Source organism: Belonocnema kinseyi, chromosome 8, assembly GCF_010883055.1.
Source record: "Belonocnema kinseyi isolate 2016_QV_RU_SX_M_011 chromosome 8, B_treatae_v1, whole genome shotgun sequence".
Taxonomy (NCBI): Eukaryota; Metazoa; Arthropoda; class Insecta; order Hymenoptera; family Cynipidae; genus Belonocnema; species Belonocnema kinseyi.
The window spans coordinates 136329189-136339784 of record NC_046664.1 but is presented as its reverse complement, the minus strand read 5'-3'; the positions used below and the strand labels follow the sequence as shown (position 1 = coordinate 136339784).

General features: G+C 28.1%; 1 protein-coding gene across 3 annotated transcripts in view; it reads left to right on the top strand.

The window, feature by feature from the left end:
- The window catches only part of LOC117177628, a 164459-nt gene that overhangs the window by 110572 nt on the left and 43291 nt on the right, over positions 1-10596 (top strand). The gene's annotated exons all lie outside the window — the stretch shown is intronic.

The window sequence follows — 10596 nt, the reverse complement described above, 5'->3', positions numbered from 1 at the left end:
CTTGGGGGTTAATTCCTTCGTGACCACCCCTGGACAATTGTCCGCGACTGCCTATTTATTTTTGTAACCATATTCAGCAGAAACCCTTGGTACAGGGACCCTTTATCCGAAACCCGAGGACGCGTTCGGTGGCTTTGTCATAGGCCCTTCGGTTTGATTCTAGAGGAATCAAAACCGAGCTTATATACCAGAGCTACAAAAATTTCTCTTTAAAAGTTTGATTTTCGTCGAAATTCTGTATAAAATAAGCTCAGGGTGAAGCCGATTTGTCTAGTTTTTAAATAGATATTGCAAAAATAGTGTAAATTTGAATGCTGTCTTAATTTTTCAATAACTTCGGAAATAGTCCACATTTTTCAATGTCCTTGGATTCATTTTGAGCCTTTTTTTCACCGCATCACAACAGCTTATGAGTATAAATCATAAAAAAAGTGTTTTTAAATTGCAAGAACTTGAAGTTGCAACAAAAAATTTGGAAAAATTGTAATATTATTTTTAGTAACAAAAATACTTTTGTAAAATATATGAAACATATATTCAAGAAGTTCCTATGAAATTTCCTCAAATTTTTTAATTATTGAACTTTTATTCTGATTTTCCTACAGGTAAGATGTTTTCAAAATTTTCCAACTCTTCTATAGCGCCGATTTTGGGGCTTACGGTGGGCTACTGAAGAGGTTCACTTCATATATGTCGTAGCCCACTAGCCGACTAACTGGACAGTCGGGTAATCGACGCTGCATAGGTGACTGTATACCTAGGTATGTTAAGCTGGCACAACGCTATCACCTGCACGTGCTGGCGTTCGACTATTGAACGGATGAAGGCAGAAAACAAGCGGGCAGTCAGTTATCCGACTGGAGCGTTTCAGCCCAGTAGACGAGTATGCATACTAGGGTGGTCCAAAAATGCATGGCAAAATTTTGTTGCATGCTAGAGGGCAACGATCCCCCCAGTTTCATTCTAAATCCGAAAAAAGAACATCCCTTATTCTTATTTTTTTATATTATTTTTCGATTTTAACAGATGCCGGTTTTGAGTTGAAGTTTCTCATGTAAAATGCATGCGGAAAATCAGTTTTTTGAGTTTTTGGGATAATTTCTTAGGGTTTGAAAAAATGTGACGGGGAAGTATGGTTGCCTGTAGAGAATTATTCAACGAATCATGTCATCTATCAGACATATAGGTTTGACACCCCTAACACACTCCCACGAATACCTGAAAACTACCCTTAAAACAAAAAATCTTCATTCTTCATGAAATCGATCTTTTGAACAATGTATTCTCTTCTTTTTTCACTTAATATTATTAATATTGGTCTAGTGGAATATTTATTATCATTGGTTAATTAATTTTTAATTACTTAAACAAATGGAATTTGTTTAAACAAAATTTCTTTTCTCGAAAATTCGTTTCCCCCATACAAATTATTACTATTGGTCTAGAGGAATATTTATTAACGTTTCTTTATCAATAGTTTATTATTTAAACAAATGAAATTCGTTTAAACAATTTTTTTCAAAATTTCTTTTTTTCGAAAAAAATTATGACTATTGATGTAGTGAAATATTTATTAACATTAGTTAATTCATTTTTTATTGTTTAAACAAATGGAATTTGTTTAAATATTTTTTTATAATAATTAATAATATTTCTTCAGTGGTATATTTATCAACATTGTTTGATTAAATTTATTTAAAAAGAAATTTTGTTGATAAAAATTATTACTTAAATATAACTGATACTAATACTAGACCAATAGTGATAATTTGTAGGGAAAAAACGAATTTTGAAACAAAATTTATTCAAGCAAATTACATTTGTTTAAACAATGACAAATTAATAAACCAATGTTATTAAATATTCCATTAGTCTAATAGTAATAATTTTATGGAGGGGGGGGGGGGGGATTTCGAAAAAAATTTAAACACATTTCATTTGTTGAAATAATTAATAATTAACCAATGATAATAAACATGCCAATAGACCAATAGTAATAATTTTAAGTAAAAAAAAAACGAGAATACAGTGCTCAAAAGGTCGATTGCATGAAGAATTGACATTTTTGGTTTTAAGAGTAGTTTTCAGGTTTATTTTGAATAGCTCCTTATATAGAATATAATAAAAATTAAGATCATTTGCTAATTATGATTATATAAACTCCTAATCTTAAGAAAATTATAATTAAAATAATAACCCAGGTGGAAATATTATAAATAGTTTATATGTAGTGTGAAGGCTTATATATGATATTCATTTGTTTTATACAAAAATGTATAAAACAAATGATAATTAAATATGATACTTTACACTATGTATGCACTGAGAAAAAAGTGCTTTTGAATCAAAAGTGCCGGTGCTTTCGAATTACGGATTATTAATACAATAGTTATGCCAATAATCCAATAAATTTTGCTTTGAGTGAAATAATTCGAGTTTTTTAATCAAAAGTACAGTACTATAGATTCAAATATTCACGATTATATGAAGCTCAAGCATATAAAGTTACGAAAAATAAATCCACATTTATTTCGCAAAAATTTTGTATTTAAAGTGTTAAATATACTTTTGAATTAACAAAGTATCTTTTTAACTTCTAGAGAAAATTATTTCCGCAAAACAAAGATACTTTCGATTTGATAGTATCTACTGTAGTCGCAATAAATTGCGCTTTCGAATACGGTAAAAAGCATACACTATCAGATCTACTTGATCAGATCTTCTTGTATGAAACATAAATGCAAAAGTTTTTAAAAAATGCGTAACTGTCTGTAAGGCATAGTAAAATTGAAGCAAAAGTATTAAACCTCTCCAATCTATAAAATATTTTTTATGATTCACGAGCGTACACAAATAGGTTAAATTAATATATTTTCGAATCTTCCAAAAAATTATGAACACCATCAAATTAAACTGCAAATATGTACAAAAAACCTGAACCACAATCCTAGTCGATGTGATTGGTGTATTAAAATTTGTTTTATGGTTTAAAGTTGGCAATTTGTCAGCAGGCGATCGAAAAATCCGGAAAAATAGAACTCCAAAAATTATAAAATTGCCGAAATTTAAAAATCCCAAATTAAAAGATTCCTGAATAATAAAATTCACCATAGTTTATAATATGACCCTATTTGAAAATTTCATAAGAAAAAGATTTTCAAAATGTTCAAAACTGTATAAAATAATTATAAAAAATTTTAAATAACAATAATTATAAGGAATGTATTTCTGAATGAGCATTTTTTTTTTTAATGTGCATAGTCTTTAAACTAATTTCTTTATACAATTCTTATACAATTATTGTTATTTAAAATTCAAGAAATAATTTTCATATAGTTCAAGCATTGATACAGATATTCTATAATTGTGCTTTTAATAAATGAATAATATTTATTTTTCAAAAATAACAATTTTTTAATTTCTCTAATTCAGAGATTTCATAATTTGGACATTTTTAACGGGGATTGTATTATTCAGGAATTTTACAGTGTCGGAAACTTTGTTTTTGGGATTTTTTAGTCTTGTCATTTGGCATTATAAATTAAAATATTAAAAATATATACAAACACTGAACATCTAAAGAAAATGTGCCAAAATTTTTATAAGTATTGCTAACTAATTGAATTTTTAAACAATGTATCTTTAAAGTTCTAGTTTTTATAAACAAATAGAGTGATAAAACAAAATAAAAAGGTTATTTTTTCATCAATAAAATATAATAATTATGGTAGTATTATTTATTGTTATTGAACTAAATATTAACATAAATTAATAGGCAAAAATAAAAGGAAATAAAATAAATGGAGTATATTATACTATTTAGCTTGAAACAATGCAAAATATAAATTTTGCAAAATTTGTTTTTTTTTTCAATTATCTAACATTGTCTATTTTTAATCATTAATTTATCTTTGCAATTATTAATTTAGTTAAGATTTTTAATGTAGATTATTGTTATAGTAAAATTAACTGACATTTATTCATTTACTTTTTAACTCTCATTATACCATTGTATCATTATATCATTTTAACTCTCATTATACCTTCTTATACTTCTATTAAAAAAGAGAAAAGTTTTAAAAAATTACCGAAATGCAAGCTTTTAAAATTTTCATTTCTTGAAAAAAATGTCTAAAAAAAGCACTTTAAAAATATATCTTTTTTTAATATCGATTAAATTCTAGATTATCTAAGTACGTTTAAAAATTTATTTATTGTTCTTAATATATTTGTGGGTGATAATCATCGTAAAAAATTTGAAACCTAACGTTTTTCGACAACAAGGGCAATAAATTACGATAAATTACGATTATGCAAATAAATAAATTGAAAATTGACTGCATGATAGTTATTGCCCATTAATTTGATTATTTTAGAGGGAAAACAATTGATCGCTGGGGGCATTACAAATTATTATTTGACATGTTTACAATGCGAAAAATAAAAAAAAATAAAATAAAAAAAATAGTCATATAAGGGATTTGAAACAGCGACAGTCTGGTCGTTTGACAGGCCCTTTACCACTGGACCAGTGACGCAAGCTGAAAAGAGCAGCCCGTGACTCGGTAGAAATTCGGCAGCTCCGGCGACAGTGACTTTCAAACGCTCAGAATTTTTAAACAAGGGCCCTCCTACAAAGATGCCGGGAAACGTATCTGATTAATAAAGAGAGATATTTCGGGTACCAATCGTGTATGCATATGCTTTCAAATTAATTATATATGCAAGTTACATATCGTTGGAATTGCAAAGAAACATAGAACACGAATATAATATTTTTTATTATCTGATAACAAAGCTATAACATTTTGATTTTTGGCATTTTATGTCTCATTAGGACAAGGGTGCCCCCCCCCCCCCCCCCCCCCCCCCCCCCCGATGACAAGGCTCGACACAGCGAGACAAGCTGAATAGATTGACCGCGATCTGATGAATACTGTCCTGATTATTATTATTATTAATTAACTTGGTAATATCCTTGTAAGGATACGCAGCTTAACTACAATGACTGGTTGTGTCACGATTGTTTTTGTTTTATGGTGGGAAAAACCAGCTTACTGTTTTATGATGGGGAAAACCAGCTATTCCCTTTTCTTGCAAATGAAAATTTTTCATTGCAACAGATCACGACAACACGGATTAGCATGTTTGTTTTAAAAGATGTAGGCCCTGTAAACGTTTGCTACCTCCTTTCCTATGCACTGAATTTTATTTATTTCTGGGAAGGAAAAAAAGGTATTTCTCTTTTCCCGAAAAAGACCAGCTTTTATTGTAACTAGATGTTGAGTAAAACCGATTTTCAACTTTGCATGTCCAATTCGTTTTCGATACAAGACCGCAGTAGCTTTTCGTACGCTGAAGAAGAAGCATATTAAATTTTCATTCGAAGTGTCAGTTAAAGTGTATTTAGGAAGATGGATTTCCAACTCGAAGACGTGATATTGCAAAAGCTGTATTTAACCGAAAATCAGCAAACAGTGCCATGTGGTGACAAGTTCCTGTGTCGCGTTTTTAAAGACGGTAAGTCCTCCTAACTGTTTATCCAGTTACTACTCGTTTTATCATTTTAATACACTATTATGTGCGCTCGCACGCGCGCGCTCATTTTTATACTTATTTTGATCATTTACTCTATTTTTTAATAACAATTTATTTGTTAAAATTTTCTGAACACTTATATTTTGGTTGAAATTATATTCTGAAAGAATGAATTCAGTGTATCAATGCATCGTAAAATTTACGGTATCATTATTAAGGAGCGTTCACATATTACGTAACGTTATTTTAAACCTTTTTACCTTTGCACAACCTAAATGCAGTTACGTAACATTTTTTTTGTGTTGGTTTAAAAAACTTAATAGACTTTTGGTAAATACAAATAGATTTTTAGGATGAAGTGCGGTATAGAAATAAATAAAACAATATTTTGACGTAACACAACAATGCTTTTTTGATATTTTTTTAGTTACACACATCTTCGAATGATTTACAAGGAAATAAATATCAGCAGTTTTTTTAGAATTATATAAATTTTATAATTTTTATGAGACAATTAGGAAAGAGTTTTAAATATTTCAGATGTGTCAAAAAAAGAATGTAGAAGATTTAAAAAATATATATTTTATTTTACAAGATTTTACAAATTATTAGACTAATTTAATCTTTCGAAAGATATTTAGGGCTTTTATAATTTCAGAAGAAATAATAAATATTCCATAAATTTTCGGAAATGCTTCTAAGGTTTAAAATATTTTAAATATATGCAAAGCCTCTTCTGCCGTCCCAACAAGAGAAGTCGTAACTACATTTCGGATGAGTCCCCTGCCATCCAAATTTCGGTTAGGTTGACAGGGGACTCATCCGAAATCTAGTTACGACTTTTCTTGTTGGGACGGCAGTCTTGAATTCCTAAAAATATTTTCAAATGAATCCAATTTTTCTTGAAATTTTTTGAAAAATTATTTAAGATGTAAAAAATTTACCTAAAAATCTTCAAAAAATTCTTACGAATTAAAAGAAAATTATAAAAGATTTTTGAATATTTCAGATTCAACACAAAATTTAGATTAAAAAAATATATATTTTACGGAATTTTACAAAATAATAGGAAAAGTTCGAGCCCTTTTAAAATTAAATATCTATACAATACCTCTTAAATTCTTTAAAATATTTTTATCTTTCTGGAATTTTTCTTGAAATTTTGGAAAGTTATTTCAAATGTAAAACGCTGCGTCAAAATATCCCCAATTTTCCTAAGAATTTGAATAACATTCATTTCTTCACTTGAGGCCCTTTAAAGTTATTTTAATTAAGGGCATGTGATACTTTACCATGTGGCTTTTCGGGTTTCCACACATTTCGTAAACAATTTGTAATTTGAAAAAAAATCTGTGTCCAGACTTTGTGTTTTTAACGTCTGTCTTTCTTTTGGCTTAAAAACTTTAACATAAATCTGAATTTTTTAAAATCTTCTGCAATTTAAAAATCGTCTTTATTCTGCTTAAATTTTCGCAATATTTATAGCATTTTATGTTTAAATTTATTTTTTATTTCTTAATGTTACCAAATTGAAACATTTTGCTTTATAATTTTCTACTCTTTTTTGAAATTTAATGAAATATTTAATGTTTCAAAATATTTTTGAATTTTCTTCTGAAGCTCATTTTTCACGACCCTGAATTTAACTATACATATAGATTTGAAAATTGGAGAATTTATTTAAACAAAAGTAATTGTCCTATCAAAAAAATTAAAACATCTGAATTCGGGTCAGCCATACCTCTAGGTGATTTTCGAATTATGCCAAAATAATAATTTTAAACAATTTATTGTTATAAACAAATAGGAACGCAATATAAACAAATGTGTGAGCTGAAGAATATTTTCATGCACATTACTGGATACTTCAATAAAATAAACCCAGGTGATTTTTAAATTAACGAAAAAAAATTATTTAAACAAATATAATGTTTATAACTTTTTTTTCGTTTTTTACGATTTAATGTACAATAAGGTTAAGTAAAACCTAATAGACGCAAAATAAATGAAAATAATACTATTTTAAGCTTTAAATAAAGAAATAGTCAACAATTCATCAAATATTGTTTATATCCCCTCTACTCTCACTGAATGCCGAAAAAACCATTCCAAATAAATTTCTATATTCGGACATATAGCTAAAACGAACAAATAGACCCAGAAAAAACTAAAGGAATCGTGAAAGGTCTCTCATCCATATCTCTTGGTGATTTTCAAATCATGAAAAATAAATTATTATTTAAAAAATTAAATTGTAACTTTTTATGAGATTGTTTAAAACATGAAGTTATACCGATTAAGTTTTTATTTAAAATTCCGTTTTTATTCGAGTTTTCCTATTATCTAAGTTGGGGCCGGTTCACAATAGCTCGGATAAGCGAGACTCTACTGTAATCAATGTAGGTTACCTAATATAAAATAATTTCAATTCAAACTTTATATAATTTAACATTTTGATCAAAGTTTATCAGCTGATAATGAATCAAACAGTTCATAACATAAAAAGCCTCAAAAATTATATTCTTTTGCAGTTATTCTTCGGAAATTCAATTTGCAATATGATCAATTAATAATTAATCAGTCATTTCAAAATATAAAAATCATTAAACAATTATTTTAACTGAAATGTTCAGATAATTTTTACTTTATATTTGTTTTTAAATTCCGTTACTTAAAATTTAAATAAATAATAATCTTTTATACAAATTTTAGCAAAAATTGAAGTGTAGAAATATATAATTTTAAAATTTGATTTCAGATAACCATTTCGCACAGTTTCAAGCATTTAAATAATTATATAATTGTAACTGATTTTAATGGAGCGATTTAAGGTCGAAAAAAACTTTTTGTATAGAAATTCTAGCCGAAATTCAATTACATATCCTTCAAAGTATACATCTAATAAAAATGAATTGATCACTTTAGAACATAAAAAGCATCAATAATTATATTCATTAAATCATTCTATTAAATTATACTTTTTATTTTAATAGAAATTGTAATTAATAATAACCTTTTAAACTGTTTCAAGAAAGTCTAAAACATATGTACAGGTAATTTTGAAAATTGTATTCAGATACTCATTTCGCAACATCCGAAGCATTTGGAAAATAACATAACTGAAATATGGATATTTTAAACATAAATAAACTTTAATTGTTATACAAACTATATCAAATATTCAATTAAACAAAATTCAAGTTGATTCTCGATTCATGTACTTAATTTGAAAAAATTAAAATTCAATCTTGATGTAAATTAATATTGTGAAAACAATGTATCAGCTAATACAGAATTAATCTGTTGGAAACATAAAAGGCATTAAACTATCATTTTCATTTAAACATTGAAATAAATTTTAATCCACATCTTAAAATTTTTAATTTTATTTATAAAAATTTCATTTTTTAGTGACTTAATATTAATTTAAATAAAAAATAAAAACAGTTTTACATATACTTTTGAAAATTGAAAGAAAATAATAATGTCAAAAAACCAGCACCCCCAAAATAATACCCTAAGCATTAAAAAAATCATTAAAAATTCCCTAATTTTGAGACCTAATATTTTATTCTTTTAGATGGTTCCATTTAATGCCCAAAAAAGCCCAAAATAGTTTCATCCTCCTAGCACCCTAAGATCACCCTCACAATAAACACCAATAAACATACAATGGAACTATTTAAAAGAATAAAATGCTTAAATATTACTGATAAATTAATTATTATTAAATTGATTATTAATTATTTATTAATAATTACTGATAAATATTCCACTAGACCAACAGTAATTATTTTTATTTGAGAAAACGTAACAAATTATTTAAACAAATTCGTTTTGTTTAAATAATTGAAAATAAATGACCTAATGTTAATAAATATTCCACTAGACCAATAGTATTCATTTTTAAGGAAAAAACGAATTTAAAAAATATATATTTAAACAAATTCCATTTGTTTAAATAATTAATAATTAATTAACTAATGATAATAAATATTCCATTAGACTAATATCAATAATTTTAGGTAGAAACAGACCAGAATACAGTGCTCAAAATGTCGATTTCATGAAGAATTGACTTTTTTTGTTTTAAGGGTAGTTTTCAGGTACTCGTGGGGATGTGTTAGGGGATTCAAACCCATATACGAGGTGTGTTCAAAAAGTAAGGTGACTTTTCAATTTTCGCGAGCTACGTACATTCAAGTTTTAAATTTTTTGTTTTGTTGTGTTGGTACACTCGTCACGATCATATGTTCACAGTTTTGACTATATAGCTCGAGTTGTTTTTATGGCAGAGGCGTAAAAGGTTAGAAGGGTTTGGTGTGCTCGGCGATTTTCTTCTTTCGAAAAAAATTGAACAAAGAGTTTGCATTAAATTTTGTGTGAAAAATGGAATTCATTGCTCTAAAACTCTTGAAATGTTGACAGTTGTATACGTTGAGTCTACTCTGAGTAAGAAAAATGTGTATAAGTGGTACAAGCTGTTCCAAGAAGGCCGAGAGGATGTCGAAGACGAACCTCGTTCTGGACGTCCCAGCACGTCAACAACAGATGAAAACGTTCAAGCAGTGGAAGAAATGGTGTTGAAATCCATCGCATGACCATCGCTCAGGAGATGTTGAATTAAGTCAATAATGATCCTGATTTTCTCAAAAGGTTTATAACTGGGAATGAATCGTGAGTATATGGTTATGACGTTGAAACTAAAGCCCAATCGTCTCAGTGGAAGCATCCTGAGTCTCCAAGACCGAAAAAAGCACGTCAAGTTCGGTCAAATGTGAAGGTTTTGCTCACTGTCTTCTTTAATTACCGTGGCGTAGTGCATCAGGAATCCTTACCACAAGGTCGTACGGTCAATAAGGAGTATTACCTTCAAGTTATGCGCCGTTTGGGAGAGGCGATACGCAAAAAACGTCTGGAACTTTGGAAAAACAATTTGTGGCATTTGCGATAATGCACGATAATGCACCTGCTCATTCATCGTTGCTTGTGAAAGATTTTCTGACCAAAAACAGCACCACAGTCATGCCTCAGCCTTCATATTCACCGGATTTGGCC